Raw genomic sequence first — 17,755 nt, forward strand, 5'->3', positions numbered from 1 at the left:
AAATAATAAATAAAAACCTTAAATATACATTTTTATTTTATATTATATATATTATATTTATGTTTTTTATTGCCAATGATAACATTGGCATATAAAATAACATTGACATATAAAATAATAAAAACCTTAAATACAATATATAATATTTTATTTTCTATTTATTTTCTATTATATATATTATATTTATATTTTTTATTTATTATTATTATATTTTATATTTATATATTATTATATTTTTTAATTTTTTAATTTTTATTATTATTATTTATTATTATTTAGGCTGCTCTAGAATAAAAATGTAAATAAAGGGGTATAAAATAATAAATGAAAACCTTAAACATAATATTTTCTATTATATTTATGTTTTTTATTTTATAAAAAATATATATATATATTATTTATTTTTTTAAAGAAGGAAAAAAAAAAAGCGGGCTGTGTGGATTGGCCATATTTCCCCACGAGGCTTGAACTCATGGACAACACGACCAATCCAACAGCCCCACCGAGACGGCTTCTACCGTGAGGCGCCACCACTCCCGGCACTTATAAAATGTTACTCTCTTAATCTTGAAGCACGCATTCTCAGTGACGTCATCGGCTCAACACTGCCATCTACAGGTATTACTGAGAATTACACCCGCACGCTGCTGAGCAGCAGGGACGCTCTCTGCTCTATCAAACCTGTGTACAAGCTGTAACTCGGAAGGACCCTAGCGTTGCTTAGCAACCACCCGTCCTTGGCAACCGGAGTGCGACCATAGTAACCCACAGACTGCAACATGGCCGAGGGAGGGGAGCCGATCGTCAGACCTAGAAGGATCTTTATGAACAACCTGGATACGTACGCTGCCAGGAACATAGGAAAGGTGGGGGGGGGTGGGTTGGCATGTACAAAGCAGGCGCAAGTCAGGCGCTAATAGGAGTAAAGTAGGCGCAATCCGAGGTGTTAATATAGATAAAGTAGGCACAATTCTTTTTACTTTATTGAGTGGCATTTAGTTCACACCAGAATGCCGGGTTGGAAGCCGCACGTTTCCTGCACCACCTTCAAAACGCACTGCAGTTGCGATTTGCAGCGGGGTGTTAATATTATGTCATGAAATGCAGGTCACACGCGCAGGGCGCTCGCCTGCACCAGACTGCGTGCTACAGAAGTACTATGCCATCCGCTTGCTGTGCGTTTCCCTTAAAGGAGTGCATGAACTGCTTTTGGTGCAGTTCGGTGCAACTCAGTCCATTCTAAATGAATAGGCTAAAATCGCACACCGCACGTGAATGGCAGAGGAACGCTCAGTACGTTGTTGTGCGATTCCGTGGTGTGGACCGGCCCTTCACTCATCTGTATGCGGAGGCCGAGCTGCAATGCCACTTCATGTGAGCTCTGGTGCATTGCGGGAAAAATGCTCCAAGTCTGCGTTTTAAAAAAAATGAATATAAATAAGGGAGTATAAAAAAAAGGCAAAAATATATATTTGTGAATGCATTTAATGAATAAATATAAAAATAAATATGGGGGTATACAAATAATAAACAACAATATTATATATATTATATTTATGTTTTTTGCCAATGATAACATTGGCATATAAAATAACATTGACATATAAAATAATAAAAACCTTAAATACAATATATAATATTTTATTTTCTATTTATTTTCTATTATATATATTATATTTATATTTTTTATTTATTATTATTATATTTTATATTTATATATTATTATATTTTTTAATTTTTTAATTTTTATTATTATTATTTATTATTATTTAGGCTGCTCTAGAATAAAAATGTAAATAAAGAGGTATAAAATAATAAATGAAAACCTTAAACATAATATTTTCTATTTTCTATTATATTTATGTTTTTTATTTTATAAAAAATATATATATATATTATTTATTTTTTTAAAGAAGGAAAAAAAAAAAGCGGGCTGTGTGGATTGGCCATATTTCCCCACGAGGCTTGAACTCATGGACAACACGACCAATCCAACAGCCCCACCGAGACGGCTTCTACCGTGAGGCGCCACCGCTCCCGGCACTTATAATATGTTACTCTCTTGAAGCACGCATTCTCAGTGATGTCATCGGCTCAACACTGCCATCTACAGGTATTACTGAGAATTACACCCGCACGCTGCTGAGCAGCAGGGACGCTCTCTGCTCTATCAAACCTGTGTACAAGCTGTAACTCGGAAGGACCCTAGCGTCGCTTAGCAACCACCCGTCCTTGGCAACCGGAGTGCGACCATAGTAACCCACAGACTGCAAGGTATGTAGGGGGGGTCTGCACTACTGAGGGGGTCTGCATTGAGTGGGGGTCTGCTGCACTGAGGGGGGTCTGCACTACTAAGGGGGGTCCTGCACTGGGGGGGATCTCCAGCACTGAGGGGGGTCTGCACTACTAGGGGTTCTGCACTACTGAGGGGGGTCTGCTGCACTGAGAGGGGTCTGCACTACTGAGGGGGGTCTGCACTACTAAGGGGGGATCTCCAGCACTGAGGGGGGGTCCTGCACTACTGAGGGGGGTCTGCACTATTGAGGAGGGGGTCTGCTGCACTGAGGGGGTCTGCTGCACTGAGGGGGGTCTGCACTACTGAGGGGGGGTCTGCTGCACTGAGGGGGGTCTACACTACTGAGGGGGGTCTGCTGCACTGAGGGGGGTCTGCACTACTGAGGGGGGGTCTGCTGCACTGAGGGGGGTCCTGCACTACTGAGGGGGGTCTGCACTACATAGGGGGGTCTGCACTGAGGGGGAGTCTACATTTCTGTGGAGGGGGTCTGCACTACTGAGGGTGAGGGTCTGCACTACTGAGGGGGGGGTCCTGCACTACTGAGGGGGAGTCTACATTACTGTGGGGGGGTCTGCACTACTGAGGGGGAGGGTCTGTACTACTGTGGGGGGAGCCTGCACTACTGAAGGGGGGTCCTGCACTACTTTGGGGGTCTACACTACTGAGGGGGGTCTGCACTACTGAAGGGGTCTGCACTGCTGGGGGGGAGCCTGCACTGCTGGGGGGGTGTCTGCACAGAGGGGGGTCTGTCTGCACTACTGAGGGGGGTGTGTCCAATGCTGAGGGTGTCTGTAATAAAGGGGTGTCTGCACTGGGGGGTGTCTGTACTGCTGGGGGGTCCTGCACTGAGTGGGGGTCTCTGCACTACTGAGGGGGGTCTTCACTACTGAGGGGGTGGTCTGCACTGGGAGGTATTTGTACTGCTGGGGTGGTCCTGCTCTGAGGGGGGAGTCTAATGGGGGGGGGTGTCTGTACTAAGTGGGGTGTCTGCACTGCTGGGGGGTCTGTACTACTGAGGGGGGTGTCTGTACTGCTGGGGTTCTGCACTGAGGTAGGGGGTGTCTGTACTGCACTGATAGAGGTCAGCAATCTGTGTCCTTCAGGGGCTGCATACAGTATACTGCATACTTTGTTGTTCGAAATGAATATAAGCTGTTGCCTGGGTACTGTGCCACATGGGTGTGGTAATCTGCTGTTCAATGGCATTAGTTATTTTTTTTTGGGGGGGGGGCCCCATACAACATTTTGCTATGGGGCCCAGTGATTTCTAGTTACGCCCCTGCCAGGCGGTCTCCCATCCAGGTACTAACCAGGCCCGACCCTGCTTAGCATGCGAGATCAGACGAGATCGAGTGCATTCAGGGTGATGTGGCCGTAGGCTATCTTGCACCCTACTTACAACTCTCTTGACAAAAGCCAAGGTGGTCACCTCGGGCAATCGAGAGGAAAAATACAGCAGGTCGCCAAAGCCAACAACATAATGGAAAAAAACCCTACGGCACCTGGCATTCCCAGGCGGTCTCCCATCCAGGTACTAACCAGGCCCGACCCTGCTTAGCATCCGAGATCAGACGAGATCGAGCGCATTCAGGGTGATGTGGCCGTAGGCGATCTTGCACCCTACTTACAACTCTCTTGACAAAAGCCAAGGTGGTCACCTCGGGCAATCGAGAGGAAAAATACAGCAGGTCGCCAAAGCCAACAACATGATGGAAAAAAGCCTACGGCACCTAGTATTCCCAGGCGGTCTCCCATCCAGGTACTAACCAGGCCCGACCCTGCTTAGCATCCGAGATCACACGAGATCGAGCGCATTCAGGGTGATGTGGCCGTAGGCGATCTTGCACCCTACTTACAACTCTCTTGACAAAAGCCAAGGTGGTCACCTCGGGCAATCGAGAGGAAAAATACAGCAGGTCGCCAAAGCCAACAACATAATGGAAAAAAGCCTACGGCACCTGGTATTCCCAGGCGGTCTCCCATCCAGGTTCTAACCAGGCCCGACCCTGCTTAGCATCTGAGATCAGACGAGATCGAGCGCATTCAGGGTGATGTGGCCGTAGGCGATCCTGCTCCCTACTTACAACTCTCTTGACAAAAGCCAAGGTGGTCACCTCGGGCAATCGAGAGGAAAAATACAGCAGGTCGCCAAAGCCAACAACATAATGGAAAAAAGCCTACGGCACCTGGTATTCCCAGGCGGTCTCCCATCCAGGTTCTAATCAGGCCCGACCCTGCTTAGCATCTGAGATCAGACGAGATCGAGCGCATTCAGGGTGATGTGGCCGTAGGCGATCCTGCTCCCTACTTACAACTCTCTTGACAAAAGCCAAGGTGGTCACCTCGGGCAATCGAGAGGAAAAATACAGCAGGTCGCCAAAGCCAACAACATAATGGAAAAAAGCCTACGGCACCTGGTATTCCCAGGCGGTCTCCCATCCAGGTACTAAGCAGGCCCGACCCTGCTTAGCATCCGAGATCAGACGAGATCGAGCGCATTCAGGCTGATGTGACCGTAGGCGGTCTTGCACCCTACTTACAACTCTCTTGACAAAAGCCAAGGTGGTCACCTCGGGCAATCGAGAGGAAAAATACAGCAGGTCGCCAAAGCCAACAACATAATGGAAAAAAGCCTACGGCACCTGGTATTCCCAGGCGGTCTCCCATCCAGGTACTAACCAGGCCCGACCCTGCTTAGCATCCGAGATCAGACGAGATCGAGCGCATTCAGGGTGATGTGGCCGTAGGCGATCCTGCACCCTACTTACAACTCTCTTGACAAAAGCCAAGGTGGTCACCTCGGGGAATGGAGAGAAAAAATACAGCAGGTCGCCAAAGCCAACAACATAATGGAAAAAATCCTACAGCACCTGGTATTCCCAGGCGGTCTCCCATCCAGGTACTAACCAGGCCCAACCCTGCTTAGCATCCGAGATCAGACGGGATCGAGCGCATTCAGGGTGATGTGGCCGTAGGTAATCTTGCACCCTACTTACAACTCTCTTGACAAAAGCCAAGGTGGTCACCTCGGGCAATCGAGAGGAAAAATACAGCAGGTTGCCAAAGCCAACAACATAATGGAAAAAAGCCTACGGCACCTGGTATTCCCAGGCGGTCTCCCATCAAGGTACTAACCAGGCCAGACCCTGCTTAGCATCCGAGATCAGACAAGATCGAGCGCATTCAGGGTGATGTGGCCGTAGGAGAACCTGCACCCTACTTACAACTCTCTTGACAAAAGCCAAGGTGGTCACCTCGGGCAATGGAGAGGAAAAATACAGCAGGTCGCCAAAGCCAACAACATAATGGAAAAAATCCTACAGCACCTGGTATTCCCAGGCGGTCTCCCATCCCGGTACTAACCAGGCCCGACCCTGCTTAGCATCCGAGATCAGACGAGATCGAGCGCATTCAGGGTGATGTGGCCGTAGGCGACCTTGCACCCTACTTACAACTCTCTTGACAAAAGCCAAGGTGGTCACCTCGGGCAATCGAGAGGAAAAATACAGCAGGTCGCCAAAGCCAACAACATAATGGAAAAAAGCCTACGGCACCTGGTATTCCCAGGCGGTCTCCCATCCAGGTACTAAGCAGGCCCGACCCTGCTTAGCATCCGAGATCAGACGAGATCGAGCGCATTCAGGCTGATGTGACCGTAGGCGGTCTTGCACCCTACTTACAACTCTCTTGACAAAAGCCAAGGTGGTCACCTCGGGCAATCGAGAGGAAAAATACAGCAGGTCGCCAAAGCCAACAACATAATGGAAAAAAGCCTACGGCACCTGGTATTCCCAGGCGGTCTCCCATCCAGGTACTAACCAGGCCCGACCCTGCTTAGCATCCGAGATCAGACGAGATCGAGCGCATTCAGGGTGATGTGGCCGTAGGCGATCCTGCACCCTACTTACAACTCTCTTGACAAAAGCCAAGGTGGTCACCTTGGGCAATGGAGAGGAAAAATACAGCAGGTCGCCAAAGCCAACAACATAATGGAAAAAATCCTACAGCACCTGGTATTCCCAGGCGGTCTCCCATCCAGGTACTAACCAGGCCCAACCCTGCTTAGCATCCGAGATCAGACGGGATCGAGCGCATTCAGGGTGATGTGGCCGTAGGTAATCTTGCACCCTACTTACAACTCTCTTGACAAAAGCCAAGGTGGTCACCTCGGGCAATCGAGAGGAAAAATACAGCAGGTTGCCAAAGCCAACAACATAATGGAAAAAAACCTACGGCACCTGGTATTCCCAGGCGGTCTCCCATCCAGGTACTAACCAGGCCAGACCCTGCTTAGCATCTGAGATCAGACAAGATCGAGCACATTCAGGGTGATGTGGGCGTAGGCGATCTTGCATCCTACTTACAACTCCCTTGACAAAAGCCAAGGTGGTCACCTCGGGCAATGGAGAGGAAAAATACAGCAGGTCGCCAAAGCCAACAACATAATGGAAAAAAGCCTATGGCACCTGGTGTTCCCAGGTGGTCTCCCATCCAGGTACTAACCAGGCCCGACCCTGCTTAGCATCCGAGATCAGACGAGATCGAGCGCATTCCGGGTGATGTGGCAATAAGCAATCTTGCACCCTACTTACAACTCTCTTGACAAAAGCCAAGGTGGTCACCTCGGGCAATCGAAAGGAAAAATACAGCAGGTCGCCAAAGCCAACAACATAATGGAAAAAAGCCTACGGCACCTGGTATTCCCAGGCGGTCTCCCATCCAGGTACTAACCAGGCCCGACCCTGCTTAGAATCCGAGATCAGACGAGATGGAGCGCATTCAGGGTGATGAGGCCGTAGGCGATCTTGCATCCTACTTACAACTCTCTTGACAAAAGCCAAGGTGGTCACCTCGGGCAATAGAGAGGAAAAATACAGCAGGTCGCCAAAGCCAACAACATAATGGAAAAAAGCCTACGGCACCTGGTATTCCCAGGCGGTCTCCCATCCAGGTACTAACCGGGCCCAACCCTGCTTAGCATCCGAGATCAGATGAGATCGAGCGCATTCAGGATGATGTGGCCGTAGGTGATCTTGCCCCCTACTTACAACTCTCTTGACAAAAGCCAAGGTGGTCACCTCGGGCAATCGAGAGGAAAAATACAGCAGGTCGCCAAAGCCAACAACATAATGGAAAAAAGCCTACGGCACCTGGTATTCCCAGGCGGTCTCCCATCCAGGTACTAACCAGGCCCGACCCTGCTTAGCATCCGAGACCAGATGAGATCGAGCGCATTCAGGGTGATGTGGCTGTAGGCGATCTTGCACCCTACTTACAACTCTCTTGACAAAAGCCAAGGTGGTCACCTCGGGCAATAGAGAGGAAAAATACAGCAGGTCGCCAAAGCCAACAACATAATGGAAAAAAGCCTACGGCACCTGGTATTCCCAGGCAGTCTCCCATCCAGGTACTAACCGAGCCCAACCCTGCTTAGCATCCGAGATCAGATGAGATCGAGCGCATTCAGGATGATGTGGCCGAAGGTGATCTTGCCCCCTACTTACAACTCTCTTGACAAAAGCCAAGGTGGTCACCTCGGGCAATCGAGAGGAAAAATACAGCAGGTCGCCAAAGCCAACAACATAATGGAAAAAAGCCTACGGCACCTGGTATTCCCAGGCGGTCTCCCATCCAGGTACTAACCAGGCCCGACCCTGCTTAGCATCCGACGTCAGACGAGATCGAGCGCATTCAGGGTGATGTGGCCGTAGGCGATCTTGCACCCTACTTACAACTCTCTTGACAAAAGCCAAGGTGGTCACCTCGGGCAATCGAGAGGAAAAATACTGCAGGTCGCCAAAGCCAACAACATAATGGCAAAAAGCCTACGGCACCTAGTATTCCCAGGCGGTCTCCCATCCAGGTACTAACCAGGCCCGACCCTGCTTAGCATCCGAGATCAGACGAGATCGAGCGCATTCAGGGTGATGTGGCTGTAGGCGATCTTGCACCCTACTTACAACTCTCTTGACAAAAGCCAAGGTGGTCACCTCGGGCAATCGAGAGAGAAATACAGCAGGTCGCCAAAGCCAACAACATAATGGAAAAACGCCCACGGCACCTGGTATTCCCAGGCGGTCTCCCATCCAGGTACTAACCAGGCCCGACCCTGCTTAGCATCCAAGATCAGACTAGATCAAGCGCATTCAGGGTGATGTGGCCGTAGGCGATCTTGCATCCTACTTACAACTCTCTTGACAAAAGCCAAGGTGGTCACCTCGGGCAATCGAGAGGAAAAATACAGCAGGTCGCCAAAGCCAACAACATAATGGAAAAAAGCCTACGGCACCTGGTATTCCCAGGCGGTCTCCCATTCAGGTACTAACCAGGCCCGACCCTGCTTAGCATCCGAGATCAGACGAGATCGAGTGCATTCAGGGCTATATGGCTGTAGGCGATCTTGCACCCTACTTACAACTCTCTTGACAAAAGCCAAGGTGGTCACCTCGGGCAATCGAGAGGAAAAATACAGCAGGTCGCCAAAGCCAACAACATAATAGAAAAAAGCCTACGGCACCTGGTATTCCCAGGCGGTCTCCCATCCAGGTACTAACCAGGCCCGACCCTGCTTAGCATCCGAGATCAGACGAGATCAAGCGCATTCAGGGTGATGTGGCCGTAGGCGATCTGGCACCCTACTTACAACTCTCTTGACAAAAGCCAAGGTGGTCACCTCGGGCAATCGAGAGGAATAAAACAACAGGTCGCCAAAGCCAACACCATAATGTAAAAAAGCCTACGGCACCTGGTATTCCCAGGCGGTCTCCCATCCAGGTACCAACCAGGCCCAACCCTGCTTAGCATAACGAGATTGAGCACATTCAGGGTGATGTGGCCGTAGGCGATCTTGCACCCTACTTACAACTCTCTTGACAAAAGCCAAGGTGGTCACCTCGGGCAATCGAGAGGAAAAATATAGCAGGTCGCCAAAGCCAACAACATAATGGAAAAAAACCTACGGCACCTGGTATTCCCAGGCGGTCTCCCATCCAGGTACTAACCAGGACCGACCCTGCTTAGCATCCGAGATCAGACGAGAAATCGAGTGCATTCAGGGTGATGCGGCTCTAGGCGATCTTGCACCCTACTTACAACTCTCTTGACAAAAGCCAAGGTGGTCACCTCGGGCAATCGAGAGGAAAAATATAGCAGGTCGCCAAAGCCAACAACATAATGGAAAAAAGCCTACGGCACCCGGTATTCCCAGGCGGTCTCCCATCCAGGTACTAACCAGGCCCGACCCTGCTTAGCATCCGAGATCAGACGAGATCGAGCGCATTCAGGGTGATGTGGCCGTAGGCGATCTTGCACCCTACTTACAACTCTCTTGACAAAAGCCAAGGTGGTCACCTCGGGCAATCGAGAGGAAAAATACAGCAGGTCGCCAAAGCCAACAACATAATGGAAAAAAGCCTACGGCACCTGGTATTCCCAGGCGGTCTCCCATCCAGGTACTAACCAGGCCCGACCCTGCTTAGCATCCGAGATCAGATGAGATCGAGCGCATTCAGGATGATGTGGCCGTAGGCGATCTTGCACCCTACTTACAACTCTTTTGACAAAAGCCAAGGTGGTCACCTCGGGCAATCGAGAGGAAAAATACAGCAGGTCGCCAAAGCCAACAACATAATGGAAAAAAGCCTACGGCACCTGGTATTCCCAGGCGGTCTCCCATCCAGGTACTAACCTGGCCCGACCCTGCTTAGCATCCGAGATCAGACGAGATCGAGCGCATTCAGGGTGATGTGGCTGTAAGCGATCTTGCACCCTACTTACAACTCTCTTGACAAAAGCCAAGGTAGTCACCTCGGGCAATCGAGAGGAAAAATACAGCAGGTCGCAAAAGCCAACAACATAATGGAAAAAAGCCTACGGCACCTGGTATTCCCAGGCGGTCTCCCATCCAGGTACTAACCAGGCCCGACCCTGCTTAGCATCCGAGATCAGATGAGATCGAGCGCATTCAGGGTGATGTGGCCATAGGCGATCTTGCACCCTACTTACAACTCTCTTGACAAGAGCCAAGGTGGTCACCTCGGGCAATAGAGAGGAAAAATACAGCAGTTCGCCAAAGCCAACAACATAATGGAAAAAAGCCTACGGCAACTAGTATTCCCAGGCGGTCTCCCATCCAGGTACTAACCAGGCCCGACCCTGCTTAGCATCCGACGACAGACAAAATCGAGCGCATTCAGGGTGATGTGGCTGTAGGCGATCTTGCACCCTACTTACAACTCTCTTGACAAAAGCCAAGGTGGTCACCTCGGGCAATCGAGAGGAAAAATACAGCAGGTCGCCAAAGCCAACAACATAATGGAAAAAAGTCTACGGCACCTGGTATTCCCAGGCGGTCTCCCACCCAGGTACCAACCAGGCCCGACCCTGCTTAGCATACGAGATCGAGCGCATTCAGGGTGATTTGGCTGTAGGCGATCTTGCACCATACTTACAACTCTCTTGACAAAAGCCAAGGTGGTCACCTCAGGCAATCGAGAGGAAAAATATAGCAGGTCGCCAAAGCCAACAACATAATGGAAAAAAGCCTACGGCACCCGGTATTCCCAGGCGGTCTCCCATCCAGGTACTAACCAGGCCCGACCCTGCTTAGCATCCGAGATCAGACGAGATCGAGCGCATTCAGGGTGATGTGGCCGTAGGCGATCTTGCACCCTACTTACAACTCTCTTGACAAAAGCCAAGGTGGTCACCTCGGGCAATCGAGAGGAAAAATACAGCAGGTCGCCAAAGCCAACAACATAATGGAAAAAAGCCTACGGCACCTGGTATTCCCAGGCGGTCTCCCATCCAGGTACTAACCAGGCCCGACCCTGCTTAGCATCCGAGATCAGATGAGATCGAGCGCATTCAGGATGATGTGGCCGTAGGCGATCTTGCACCCTACTTACAACTCTTTTGACAAAAGCCAAGGTGGTCACCTCGGGCAATCGAGAGGAAAAATACAGCAGGTCGCCAAAGCCAACAACATAATGGAAAAAAGCCTACGGCACCTGGTATTCCCAGGCGGTCTCCCATCCAGGTACTAACCTGGCCCGACCCTGCTTAGCATCCGAGATCAGACGAGATCGAGCGCATTCAGGGTGATGTGGCTGTAAGCGATCTTGCACCCTACTTACAACTCTCTTGACAAAAGCCAAGGTAGTCACCTCGGGCAATCGAGAGGAAAAATACAGCAGGTCGCAAAAGCCAACAACATAATGGAAAAAAGCCTACGGCACCTGGTATTCCCAGGCGGTCTCCCATCCAGGTACTAACCAGGCCCGACCCTGCTTAGCATCCGAGATCAGATGAGATCGAGCGCATTCAGGGTGATGTGGCCATAGGCGATCTTGCACCCTACTTACAACTCTCTTGACAAGAGCCAAGGTGGTCACCTCGGGCAATAGAGAGGAAAAATACAGCAGTTCGCCAAAGCCAACAACATAATGGAAAAAAGCCTACGGCAACTAGTATTCCCAGGCGGTCTCCCATCCAGGTACTAACCAGGCCCGACCCTGCTTAGCATCCGACGACAGACAAAATCGAGCGCATTCAGGGTGATGTGGCTGTAGGCGATCTTGCACCCTACTTACAACTCTCTTGACAAAAGCCAAGGTGGTCACCTCGGGCAATCGAGAGGAAAAATACAGCAGGTCGCCAAAGCCAACAACATAATGGAAAAAAGTCTACGGCACCTGGTATTCCCAGGCGGTCTCCCACCCAGGTACCAACCAGGCCCGACCCTGCTTAGCATACGAGATCGAGCGCATTCAGGGTGATTTGGCTGTAGGCGATCTTGCACCATACTTACAACTCTCTTGACAAAAGCCAAGGTGGTCACCTCAGGCAATCGAGAGGAAAAATATAGCAGGTCGCCAAAGCCAACAACATAATGGAAAAAAGCCTACGGCACCCGGTATTCCCAGGCGGTCTCCCATCCAGGTACTAACCAGGCCCGACCCTGCTTAGCATCCGAGATCAGACGAGATCGAGCGCATTCAGGGTGATGCGGCCGTAGGCGATCTTGCACCCTACTTACAACTCTCTTGACAAAAGCCAAGGTGGTCACCTCGGGCAATCGAGAGGAAAAATACAGCAGGTTGCCAAAGCCAACAACATAATGGAAAAAAGCCTACGGCACCTGGTATTCCCAGGCGGTCTCCCAACCAGGTACTAACCAGGCCTGACCCTGCTTAGCATCCGAGATCAGATGAGATCGAGCGCATTCAGGATGATGTGGCCGTAGGCGATCTTGCACCCTACTTACAACTCTCTTGACAAAAGCCAAGGTGGTCACCTCGGGCAATCGAGAGGAAAAATACAGCAGGTCGCCAAAGCCAACAACATAATGGAAAAAAGCCTACGGCACCTGGTATTCGCAGGCGGTCTCCCATCCAGGTACTAACCAGGCCCGACCCTGCTTAGCATCCGAGATCAGACAAGATCGAGCGCATTCAGGGTGATGTGGCCATAGGCAATCTTGTGCCCTACTTACAACTCTCTTGACAAAAGCCAAGGTGGTCACCTCGGGCAATCGAGAGGAAAAATACAGCAGGTCGCCAAAGCCAACAACATAATGGAAAAAAGCCTACGGCACCTGGTATTCCCAGGTGGTCTCCCATCCAGGTACTAACCAGGCCCGACCCTGCTTAGCATCCGAGATCAGACAAGATCGAGCGCATTCAGGGTGATGTGGCCGTAGGCGATCTTGCACCCTACTTACAACTCTCTTGACAAAAGCCAAGGTGGTTACCTCGGGCAATCGAGAGGAAAAATACCACAGGTCGCCAAAGCCAACAACATAATGGAAAAAAGCCTACGGCACCTGGTATTCCCAGGCGGTCTCCCATCCAGGTACTAATCATGCCCGACCCTGCTTAGCATCCGAGATCAGACGAGATCGAGCGTATTCAGGGTGATGTGGCCGTAGGCGATCTTGCACCCTACTTACAACTCTCTTGACAAAAGCCAAGGTGGTCACCTCGGGCAATCGAGAGGAAAAATACAGCAGGTTGCCAAAGCCAACAACATAATGGAAAATAGCCTATGGCACTTGGTATTCCCAGGCGGTCTCCCATCCAGTTACTAACCAGGCCCGACCCTGCATAGCATCCGAGATCAGACGAGATCTAGCGCATTCAGGGTGATGTGGCCGTAGGCGATCTTGCACCCTACTTACAACTCTCTTGACAAAAGCCAAGGTGGTCACCTCGGGGAATCGAAAGGAAAAATACAGCAGGTCGCCAAAGCCAACAACATAATGGAAAAAGCCTACGGCACCTGGTATTCCCAGGCGGTCTCCCATCCAGTTACTAACCAGGTCCGACCCTGCATAGCATCCGAGATCAGTCGAGATCTAGAGCATTCAGGGTGATGTGGCCGTAGGCGATCTTGCACCCTACTTACAATTCTCTTGACAAAAGCCAAGGTGGTCACCTCGGGCAATCGAGAGGAAAAATACAGCAGGTCGCCAAAGCCAACAACATAATGGAAAAAAGCCTACGGCACCTGGTATTCCCAGGCGGTCTCCCATCCAGGTACTAACCAGGCCCGACCCTGCTTAGCATCCGAGATCAGATGAGATCGAGCGCATTAAGGGTGATGTGGCCGCAGGCGATCTTGCACCCTACTTACAACTCTCTTGACAAAAGCCAAGGTGGTCACCTCGGGCAATCGAGAGGAAAAATACAGCAGGTCGCCAAAGCCAACAACATAATGGAAAAAAGCCTACGGCACCTGGTATTCCCAAGTGGTCTCCCATCCAGGTACTAACCAGGCCCGACCCTGCTTAGCATCCGAGATCAGACGAGATTGAGCGCATTAAGGGTGATGTGGCCGTAGGCGATCTTGCACCCTACTTACAACTCTCTTGACAAAAGCCAAGGTGGTCACCTCGGGCAATCGAGAGGAAAAATACAGCAGGTCGCCAAAGCCAACAACATAATGGAAAAAAGCCTACGGCACCTGGTATTTCCAGGCGGTCTCCCATCCAGGTACTAACCAGGCCCGACCCTGCTTAGCATCCGAGATCAGACGAGATCGAGCGCATTCAGGGTGATGTGGCCGTAGGCAATCTTGCAACCTACTTGCAACCTACTTGCAACCTTCTTGCAACCTTCTTGCAACCTTCTTGCAACCTACTTGCAACCTACTTGCAACCTACTTGCAACCTACTTACAACCTACTTACAACTCTCTTGACAAAAACCAAGGTGGTCACCTCGGGCAAGCGAGAGGAAAAATACAGCAGGTCGCCAAAGCCAACAACATAATGGAAAAAAGCCTACGGCACCTGGTATTCCCAGGCGGTCTCCCATCCAGGTACTAACCAGGCCCGACCCTGCTTAGCATCCGAGATCAGACGAGATCAAGCGCATTCAGGGTGATGTGGCCATAAGCGATCTTGCACCCTACTTACAACTCTCTTGACAAAAGCCAAGGTGGTCACCTCAGGCAATCGAGAGGAAAAATACAGCAGGTCGCCAAAGCCAACAACATAATTGAAAAAAGCCTACGGCACCTGGTATTCCCAGGCGGTCTCCCATCCAGGTACTAACCAGGCCCGACCCTGCTTAGCACCCGAGATCAGACGAGATCGAGCGCATTCAGGGTGATGTGGCCATAGGCAATCTGGCACCCTACTTACAACTCTCTTGACAAAAGCCAAGGTGGTCACCTCGGGCAATCGAGAGGAAAAATACAGCAGGTCGCCAAAGCCAACAACATAATGGAAAAAAGCCTACGGCACCTGGTATTCCCAGGCGGTCTCCCATCCAGGTACTAACCAGGCCCGACCCTGCTTAGCATCCGAGATCAGACGAGATCGAGCGCATTCAGGGTGATGTGGCCGTAGGTGATCTTGCACCCTACTTACAACTATCTTGACAAAAGCCAAGGTGGTCACCTCGGGCAATCGAGAGGAAAAATACAGCAGGTCGCCAAAGCCAACAACATAATGGAAAAAAGCCTACAGCACCTGGTATTCACAGGCGGTCTCCCATCCATGTACTAACCAGGCCTGACCCTGCTTAGCATCCAAGATCAGACGAGATCGAGCGCATTCAGGGTGACGTGGCCGTAGGCGATCTTGCACCCTACTTACAACTCTCTTGACAAAAGCCAAGGTGGTCACCTCGGGGAATCGAAAGGAAAAATACAGCAGGTCGCCAAAGCCAACAACATAATGGAAAAAGCCTACGGCACCTGGTATTCCCAGGCGGTCTCCCATCCAGTTACTAACCAGGTCCGACCCTGCATAGCATCCGAGATAAGACGAGATCGAGCGCATTCAGGGTGATGCGGCCGTAGGCAATCTTACACCTTACTTACAACTCTCTTGACAAAAGCCAAGGTGGTCACCTCGGGCAATCGAGAGGAAAAATACAGCAGGTCGCCAAAGCCAACAACATAATGGAAAAAAGCCTACAGCACCTGGTATTCACAGGCGGTCTCCCATCCAGGTACTAACCAGGCCCGACCCTGCTTAGCATCCGAGATCAGACGAGATCGAGTGCCTTCAGGGTGATGTGGCCGTAGGCGATCTTGCACCCTACTTACAACTCTCTTGACAAAAGCCAAGGTGGTCACCTCGGGCAATCGAGAGGAAAAATACAGCAGGTCGCCAAAGCCAACAACATAATGGAATAAAGCCTACAGCACCTGGTATTCCCAAGCGGTCTCCCATCCAGGTACTAACCAGGCCCGACCCTGCTTAGCATCCGAGATTAGACGAGATCGAGCGCATTCAGGGTGATGTGGCCGTAGGCAATCTTGCACCCTACTTACAACTCTCTTGACAAAAGCCAAGGTGGTCACCTCAGGCAATCGAGATAAAAAATACAGCAGGTCGCCAAAGCCAACAACATAATGGAAAAAAGCCTACGGCACATGGTATTCCCAGGCGGTCTCCCATCCAGGTACTAACCAGGCCCGACCCTGCTTAGCATCCGAAATCAGACGAGATCGAGCGCATTCAGGGTGATGTGGCTGTAGGCGATCTTGCACCCTACTTACAACTCTCTTGACAAAAGCCAAGGTGGTCACCTCGGGCAATCGAGAGGAAAAATACAGCAGGTCGCCAAAGCCAACAACATAATGGAATAAAGCCTACAGCACCTGGTATTCCCAAGCGGTCTCCCATCCAGGTATTAACCAGGCCCGACCCTGCTTAGCATCCGAGATCAGACGAGATCGAGCGCATTCAGGGTGATGTGGCCGTAGGAAATCTTGCATCCTACTTACAACTCTCTTGACAAAAGCCAAGGTGGTCACCTCAGGCAATCGAGAGGAAAAATACAGCAGGTCACCAAAGCCAACAACATAATGGAAAAAAGCCTACGGCACATGGTATTCCCAGGCGGTCTCCCATCCAGGTACTAACCAGGCCCGACCCTGCTTAGCATCCGAGATCAGACGAGATCGAGCGCATTCAGGGTGATGTGGCTGTAGACGATCTTGCACCCTACTTACAACTCTCTTGACAAAAGCCAAGGTGGTCACCTCGGGCAATCGAGAGGAAAAATACAGCAGGTCGCCAAAGCCAACAACATAATGGAAAAAAGCCTACGGCACCTGGTATTCCCAGGCGCTCTCCCATCCAGGTACTAACCAGGCCCGACCCTGCTTAGCATCCGAGATCAGACGAGATCGAGCGCATTCAGGGTGATGTGGCCGTAGGCGATCTTGCACCCTACTTACAACTCTCTTGACAAAAGCCAAGGTGGTCACCTCAGGCAATCGAGAGGAAAAATACAGCAGGTCGCCAAAGCCAACAACATAATGGAAAAAAGCCTACGGCACATGGTATTCCCAGGCGGTCTCCCATCCAGGTACTAACCAGGCCCGACCCTGCTTAGCATCCGAGATCAGACGAGATTGAGCGCATTCAGGGTGATGTGGCCGTAGGCAATCTTTGCACCCTACTTACAACTCTCTTGACAAATGCCAAGGTGGTCATCTCGGGCAATCGAGAGGAAAAATACAGCAGGTCGCCAAAGCCAACAACATAATGGAAAAAAGCCTACGGCACCTGGTATTCCCAGGCGGTCTCCCATCCAGGTACTAACCAGGCCCGACAATGCTTAGCATCCGAGATCAGATGAGATCGAGCGCTTTCAGGGTGATGTGGCCGTAGGCGAGCTTGCACCCTACTTACAACTCTCTTGACAAAAGCCAAGGTGGTCACCTCTGGCAATCGAGAGGAAAAATACAGCAGGTCGCCAAAGCCAACAAAATAATGGAAAAAAGCCTACGGCACCTGGTATTCCCAGGCGGTCTCCCATCCAAGTACTAACCAGGCCTGACCCTGCTTAGCATCCGAGATCAGACGAGATCGAGTGCATTCAGGGTGATGTGGCCGTAGGCGAACTTGCACCCTACTTACAACTCTCTTGACAAAAGCCAAGGTGGTCACCTCGGGCAATCGAGAGGAAAAATACAGCAGGTCGCCAAAGCCAACAAAATA

General features: G+C 50.6%; 38 non-coding genes and 23 pseudogenes across 38 annotated transcripts; all 61 read right to left on the bottom strand.

Annotated features, from left to right (window-relative positions):
• Positions 1 to 3,786: 3,786 nt before the first annotated feature.
• Positions 3,787 to 3,905, bottom strand: LOC143952203 (5S ribosomal RNA). Its single transcript, XR_013267402.1, has one exon. It is a non-coding gene; the product is annotated as a 5S ribosomal RNA (ribosomal RNA).
• Positions 3,906 to 4,014: 109 nt separating this feature from the next.
• LOC143952252 (5S ribosomal RNA) lies at positions 4,015 to 4,133 on the bottom strand. The gene has a single exon (XR_013267447.1). It is a non-coding gene; the product is annotated as a 5S ribosomal RNA (ribosomal RNA).
• Positions 4,134 to 4,242: 109 nt separating this feature from the next.
• LOC143944264 (5S ribosomal RNA) lies at positions 4,243 to 4,361 on the bottom strand (annotated as a pseudogene).
• Positions 4,362 to 4,470: 109 nt separating this feature from the next.
• Positions 4,471 to 4,589, bottom strand: LOC143944702 (5S ribosomal RNA; annotated as a pseudogene).
• A 109-nt stretch (positions 4,590 to 4,698) lies between these two features.
• On the bottom strand, positions 4,699 to 4,817 carry LOC143954987 (5S ribosomal RNA; annotated as a pseudogene).
• Positions 4,818 to 4,926: 109 nt separating this feature from the next.
• Positions 4,927 to 5,045, bottom strand: LOC143954308 (5S ribosomal RNA). The gene has a single exon (XR_013269312.1). It is a non-coding gene; the product is annotated as a 5S ribosomal RNA (ribosomal RNA).
• A 109-nt stretch (positions 5,046 to 5,154) lies between these two features.
• Positions 5,155 to 5,273, bottom strand: LOC143945538 (5S ribosomal RNA). The gene has a single exon (XR_013265127.1). It is a non-coding gene; the product is annotated as a 5S ribosomal RNA (ribosomal RNA).
• Positions 5,274 to 5,382: 109 nt separating this feature from the next.
• On the bottom strand, positions 5,383 to 5,501 carry LOC143944958 (5S ribosomal RNA; annotated as a pseudogene).
• Positions 5,502 to 5,610: 109 nt separating this feature from the next.
• On the bottom strand, positions 5,611 to 5,729 carry LOC143951136 (5S ribosomal RNA). Its single transcript, XR_013266436.1, has one exon. It is a non-coding gene; the product is annotated as a 5S ribosomal RNA (ribosomal RNA).
• Positions 5,730 to 5,838: 109 nt separating this feature from the next.
• On the bottom strand, positions 5,839 to 5,957 carry LOC143954988 (5S ribosomal RNA; annotated as a pseudogene).
• Positions 5,958 to 6,066: 109 nt separating this feature from the next.
• On the bottom strand, positions 6,067 to 6,185 carry LOC143954321 (5S ribosomal RNA). The gene has a single exon (XR_013269323.1). It is a non-coding gene; the product is annotated as a 5S ribosomal RNA (ribosomal RNA).
• A 109-nt stretch (positions 6,186 to 6,294) lies between these two features.
• LOC143945550 (5S ribosomal RNA) lies at positions 6,295 to 6,413 on the bottom strand. Its single transcript, XR_013265128.1, has one exon. It is a non-coding gene; the product is annotated as a 5S ribosomal RNA (ribosomal RNA).
• A 109-nt stretch (positions 6,414 to 6,522) lies between these two features.
• On the bottom strand, positions 6,523 to 6,641 carry LOC143948455 (5S ribosomal RNA; annotated as a pseudogene).
• A 109-nt stretch (positions 6,642 to 6,750) lies between these two features.
• Positions 6,751 to 6,869, bottom strand: LOC143944959 (5S ribosomal RNA; annotated as a pseudogene).
• Positions 6,870 to 6,978: 109 nt separating this feature from the next.
• Positions 6,979 to 7,097, bottom strand: LOC143946129 (5S ribosomal RNA; annotated as a pseudogene).
• A 109-nt stretch (positions 7,098 to 7,206) lies between these two features.
• LOC143950807 (5S ribosomal RNA) lies at positions 7,207 to 7,325 on the bottom strand. Its single transcript, XR_013266140.1, has one exon. It is a non-coding gene; the product is annotated as a 5S ribosomal RNA (ribosomal RNA).
• A 109-nt stretch (positions 7,326 to 7,434) lies between these two features.
• On the bottom strand, positions 7,435 to 7,553 carry LOC143952499 (5S ribosomal RNA). The gene has a single exon (XR_013267670.1). It is a non-coding gene; the product is annotated as a 5S ribosomal RNA (ribosomal RNA).
• Positions 7,554 to 7,662: 109 nt separating this feature from the next.
• LOC143944492 (5S ribosomal RNA) lies at positions 7,663 to 7,781 on the bottom strand (annotated as a pseudogene).
• A 109-nt stretch (positions 7,782 to 7,890) lies between these two features.
• On the bottom strand, positions 7,891 to 8,009 carry LOC143952928 (5S ribosomal RNA). The gene has a single exon (XR_013268058.1). It is a non-coding gene; the product is annotated as a 5S ribosomal RNA (ribosomal RNA).
• Positions 8,010 to 8,118: 109 nt separating this feature from the next.
• Positions 8,119 to 8,237, bottom strand: LOC143953393 (5S ribosomal RNA). Its single transcript, XR_013268480.1, has one exon. It is a non-coding gene; the product is annotated as a 5S ribosomal RNA (ribosomal RNA).
• A 108-nt stretch (positions 8,238 to 8,345) lies between these two features.
• Positions 8,346 to 8,464, bottom strand: LOC143945603 (5S ribosomal RNA; annotated as a pseudogene).
• A 109-nt stretch (positions 8,465 to 8,573) lies between these two features.
• On the bottom strand, positions 8,574 to 8,692 carry LOC143953739 (5S ribosomal RNA). Its single transcript, XR_013268793.1, has one exon. It is a non-coding gene; the product is annotated as a 5S ribosomal RNA (ribosomal RNA).
• Positions 8,693 to 8,801: 109 nt separating this feature from the next.
• Positions 8,802 to 8,920, bottom strand: LOC143950279 (5S ribosomal RNA). Its single transcript, XR_013265695.1, has one exon. It is a non-coding gene; the product is annotated as a 5S ribosomal RNA (ribosomal RNA).
• Positions 8,921 to 9,029: 109 nt separating this feature from the next.
• LOC143949688 (5S ribosomal RNA) lies at positions 9,030 to 9,139 on the bottom strand (annotated as a pseudogene).
• Positions 9,140 to 9,248: 109 nt separating this feature from the next.
• Positions 9,249 to 9,369, bottom strand: LOC143948466 (5S ribosomal RNA; annotated as a pseudogene).
• Positions 9,370 to 9,478: 109 nt separating this feature from the next.
• On the bottom strand, positions 9,479 to 9,597 carry LOC143945157 (5S ribosomal RNA). Its single transcript, XR_013265092.1, has one exon. It is a non-coding gene; the product is annotated as a 5S ribosomal RNA (ribosomal RNA).
• Positions 9,598 to 9,706: 109 nt separating this feature from the next.
• Positions 9,707 to 9,825, bottom strand: LOC143944767 (5S ribosomal RNA). The gene has a single exon (XR_013265057.1). It is a non-coding gene; the product is annotated as a 5S ribosomal RNA (ribosomal RNA).
• Positions 9,826 to 9,934: 109 nt separating this feature from the next.
• LOC143952204 (5S ribosomal RNA) lies at positions 9,935 to 10,053 on the bottom strand. Its single transcript, XR_013267403.1, has one exon. It is a non-coding gene; the product is annotated as a 5S ribosomal RNA (ribosomal RNA).
• A 109-nt stretch (positions 10,054 to 10,162) lies between these two features.
• On the bottom strand, positions 10,163 to 10,281 carry LOC143955020 (5S ribosomal RNA). Its single transcript, XR_013269777.1, has one exon. It is a non-coding gene; the product is annotated as a 5S ribosomal RNA (ribosomal RNA).
• Positions 10,282 to 10,390: 109 nt separating this feature from the next.
• LOC143949673 (5S ribosomal RNA) lies at positions 10,391 to 10,509 on the bottom strand (annotated as a pseudogene).
• A 109-nt stretch (positions 10,510 to 10,618) lies between these two features.
• LOC143949474 (5S ribosomal RNA) lies at positions 10,619 to 10,727 on the bottom strand (annotated as a pseudogene).
• A 109-nt stretch (positions 10,728 to 10,836) lies between these two features.
• LOC143945169 (5S ribosomal RNA) lies at positions 10,837 to 10,955 on the bottom strand. The gene has a single exon (XR_013265093.1). It is a non-coding gene; the product is annotated as a 5S ribosomal RNA (ribosomal RNA).
• A 109-nt stretch (positions 10,956 to 11,064) lies between these two features.
• LOC143944779 (5S ribosomal RNA) lies at positions 11,065 to 11,183 on the bottom strand. The gene has a single exon (XR_013265058.1). It is a non-coding gene; the product is annotated as a 5S ribosomal RNA (ribosomal RNA).
• Positions 11,184 to 11,292: 109 nt separating this feature from the next.
• On the bottom strand, positions 11,293 to 11,411 carry LOC143952205 (5S ribosomal RNA). The gene has a single exon (XR_013267404.1). It is a non-coding gene; the product is annotated as a 5S ribosomal RNA (ribosomal RNA).
• A 109-nt stretch (positions 11,412 to 11,520) lies between these two features.
• LOC143955032 (5S ribosomal RNA) lies at positions 11,521 to 11,639 on the bottom strand. Its single transcript, XR_013269778.1, has one exon. It is a non-coding gene; the product is annotated as a 5S ribosomal RNA (ribosomal RNA).
• Positions 11,640 to 11,748: 109 nt separating this feature from the next.
• LOC143949674 (5S ribosomal RNA) lies at positions 11,749 to 11,867 on the bottom strand (annotated as a pseudogene).
• Positions 11,868 to 11,976: 109 nt separating this feature from the next.
• LOC143949475 (5S ribosomal RNA) lies at positions 11,977 to 12,085 on the bottom strand (annotated as a pseudogene).
• Positions 12,086 to 12,194: 109 nt separating this feature from the next.
• On the bottom strand, positions 12,195 to 12,313 carry LOC143951189 (5S ribosomal RNA). The gene has a single exon (XR_013266484.1). It is a non-coding gene; the product is annotated as a 5S ribosomal RNA (ribosomal RNA).
• Positions 12,314 to 12,422: 109 nt separating this feature from the next.
• LOC143953149 (5S ribosomal RNA) lies at positions 12,423 to 12,541 on the bottom strand. Its single transcript, XR_013268258.1, has one exon. It is a non-coding gene; the product is annotated as a 5S ribosomal RNA (ribosomal RNA).
• Positions 12,542 to 12,650: 109 nt separating this feature from the next.
• LOC143954776 (5S ribosomal RNA) lies at positions 12,651 to 12,769 on the bottom strand. Its single transcript, XR_013269733.1, has one exon. It is a non-coding gene; the product is annotated as a 5S ribosomal RNA (ribosomal RNA).
• Positions 12,770 to 12,878: 109 nt separating this feature from the next.
• On the bottom strand, positions 12,879 to 12,997 carry LOC143950928 (5S ribosomal RNA). The gene has a single exon (XR_013266248.1). It is a non-coding gene; the product is annotated as a 5S ribosomal RNA (ribosomal RNA).
• Positions 12,998 to 13,106: 109 nt separating this feature from the next.
• On the bottom strand, positions 13,107 to 13,225 carry LOC143952744 (5S ribosomal RNA). The gene has a single exon (XR_013267891.1). It is a non-coding gene; the product is annotated as a 5S ribosomal RNA (ribosomal RNA).
• A 109-nt stretch (positions 13,226 to 13,334) lies between these two features.
• LOC143948351 (5S ribosomal RNA) lies at positions 13,335 to 13,453 on the bottom strand (annotated as a pseudogene).
• A 108-nt stretch (positions 13,454 to 13,561) lies between these two features.
• Positions 13,562 to 13,680, bottom strand: LOC143947860 (5S ribosomal RNA; annotated as a pseudogene).
• Positions 13,681 to 13,789: 109 nt separating this feature from the next.
• Positions 13,790 to 13,908, bottom strand: LOC143950335 (5S ribosomal RNA). Its single transcript, XR_013265746.1, has one exon. It is a non-coding gene; the product is annotated as a 5S ribosomal RNA (ribosomal RNA).
• A 109-nt stretch (positions 13,909 to 14,017) lies between these two features.
• On the bottom strand, positions 14,018 to 14,136 carry LOC143953721 (5S ribosomal RNA). The gene has a single exon (XR_013268777.1). It is a non-coding gene; the product is annotated as a 5S ribosomal RNA (ribosomal RNA).
• Positions 14,137 to 14,245: 109 nt separating this feature from the next.
• Positions 14,246 to 14,364, bottom strand: LOC143951107 (5S ribosomal RNA). Its single transcript, XR_013266410.1, has one exon. It is a non-coding gene; the product is annotated as a 5S ribosomal RNA (ribosomal RNA).
• Positions 14,365 to 14,572: 208 nt separating this feature from the next.
• LOC143952294 (5S ribosomal RNA) lies at positions 14,573 to 14,691 on the bottom strand. Its single transcript, XR_013267485.1, has one exon. It is a non-coding gene; the product is annotated as a 5S ribosomal RNA (ribosomal RNA).
• A 109-nt stretch (positions 14,692 to 14,800) lies between these two features.
• LOC143951425 (5S ribosomal RNA) lies at positions 14,801 to 14,919 on the bottom strand. Its single transcript, XR_013266699.1, has one exon. It is a non-coding gene; the product is annotated as a 5S ribosomal RNA (ribosomal RNA).
• Positions 14,920 to 15,028: 109 nt separating this feature from the next.
• On the bottom strand, positions 15,029 to 15,147 carry LOC143950423 (5S ribosomal RNA). Its single transcript, XR_013265826.1, has one exon. It is a non-coding gene; the product is annotated as a 5S ribosomal RNA (ribosomal RNA).
• Positions 15,148 to 15,256: 109 nt separating this feature from the next.
• LOC143944294 (5S ribosomal RNA) lies at positions 15,257 to 15,375 on the bottom strand (annotated as a pseudogene).
• A 108-nt stretch (positions 15,376 to 15,483) lies between these two features.
• Positions 15,484 to 15,602, bottom strand: LOC143948329 (5S ribosomal RNA; annotated as a pseudogene).
• Positions 15,603 to 15,711: 109 nt separating this feature from the next.
• Positions 15,712 to 15,830, bottom strand: LOC143950941 (5S ribosomal RNA). Its single transcript, XR_013266260.1, has one exon. It is a non-coding gene; the product is annotated as a 5S ribosomal RNA (ribosomal RNA).
• A 109-nt stretch (positions 15,831 to 15,939) lies between these two features.
• Positions 15,940 to 16,058, bottom strand: LOC143952910 (5S ribosomal RNA). The gene has a single exon (XR_013268041.1). It is a non-coding gene; the product is annotated as a 5S ribosomal RNA (ribosomal RNA).
• Positions 16,059 to 16,167: 109 nt separating this feature from the next.
• LOC143944972 (5S ribosomal RNA) lies at positions 16,168 to 16,286 on the bottom strand (annotated as a pseudogene).
• Positions 16,287 to 16,395: 109 nt separating this feature from the next.
• On the bottom strand, positions 16,396 to 16,514 carry LOC143953865 (5S ribosomal RNA). Its single transcript, XR_013268908.1, has one exon. It is a non-coding gene; the product is annotated as a 5S ribosomal RNA (ribosomal RNA).
• Positions 16,515 to 16,623: 109 nt separating this feature from the next.
• On the bottom strand, positions 16,624 to 16,742 carry LOC143943978 (5S ribosomal RNA; annotated as a pseudogene).
• A 109-nt stretch (positions 16,743 to 16,851) lies between these two features.
• LOC143952420 (5S ribosomal RNA) lies at positions 16,852 to 16,970 on the bottom strand. The gene has a single exon (XR_013267599.1). It is a non-coding gene; the product is annotated as a 5S ribosomal RNA (ribosomal RNA).
• Positions 16,971 to 17,079: 109 nt separating this feature from the next.
• On the bottom strand, positions 17,080 to 17,198 carry LOC143943561 (5S ribosomal RNA; annotated as a pseudogene).
• A 110-nt stretch (positions 17,199 to 17,308) lies between these two features.
• LOC143952491 (5S ribosomal RNA) lies at positions 17,309 to 17,427 on the bottom strand. Its single transcript, XR_013267662.1, has one exon. It is a non-coding gene; the product is annotated as a 5S ribosomal RNA (ribosomal RNA).
• Positions 17,428 to 17,536: 109 nt separating this feature from the next.
• On the bottom strand, positions 17,537 to 17,655 carry LOC143948582 (5S ribosomal RNA). The gene has a single exon (XR_013265409.1). It is a non-coding gene; the product is annotated as a 5S ribosomal RNA (ribosomal RNA).
• Between the last annotated feature and the right edge of the window lie 100 nt (positions 17,656 to 17,755).

This window comes from Lithobates pipiens, unplaced genomic scaffold (assembly GCF_037356315.1).
Source record: "Lithobates pipiens isolate NorthernLeopardFrog02 unplaced genomic scaffold, aLitPip1_a1.2 Scaffold_30, whole genome shotgun sequence".
NCBI lineage: Eukaryota > Metazoa > Chordata > Amphibia > Anura > Ranidae > Lithobates > Lithobates pipiens.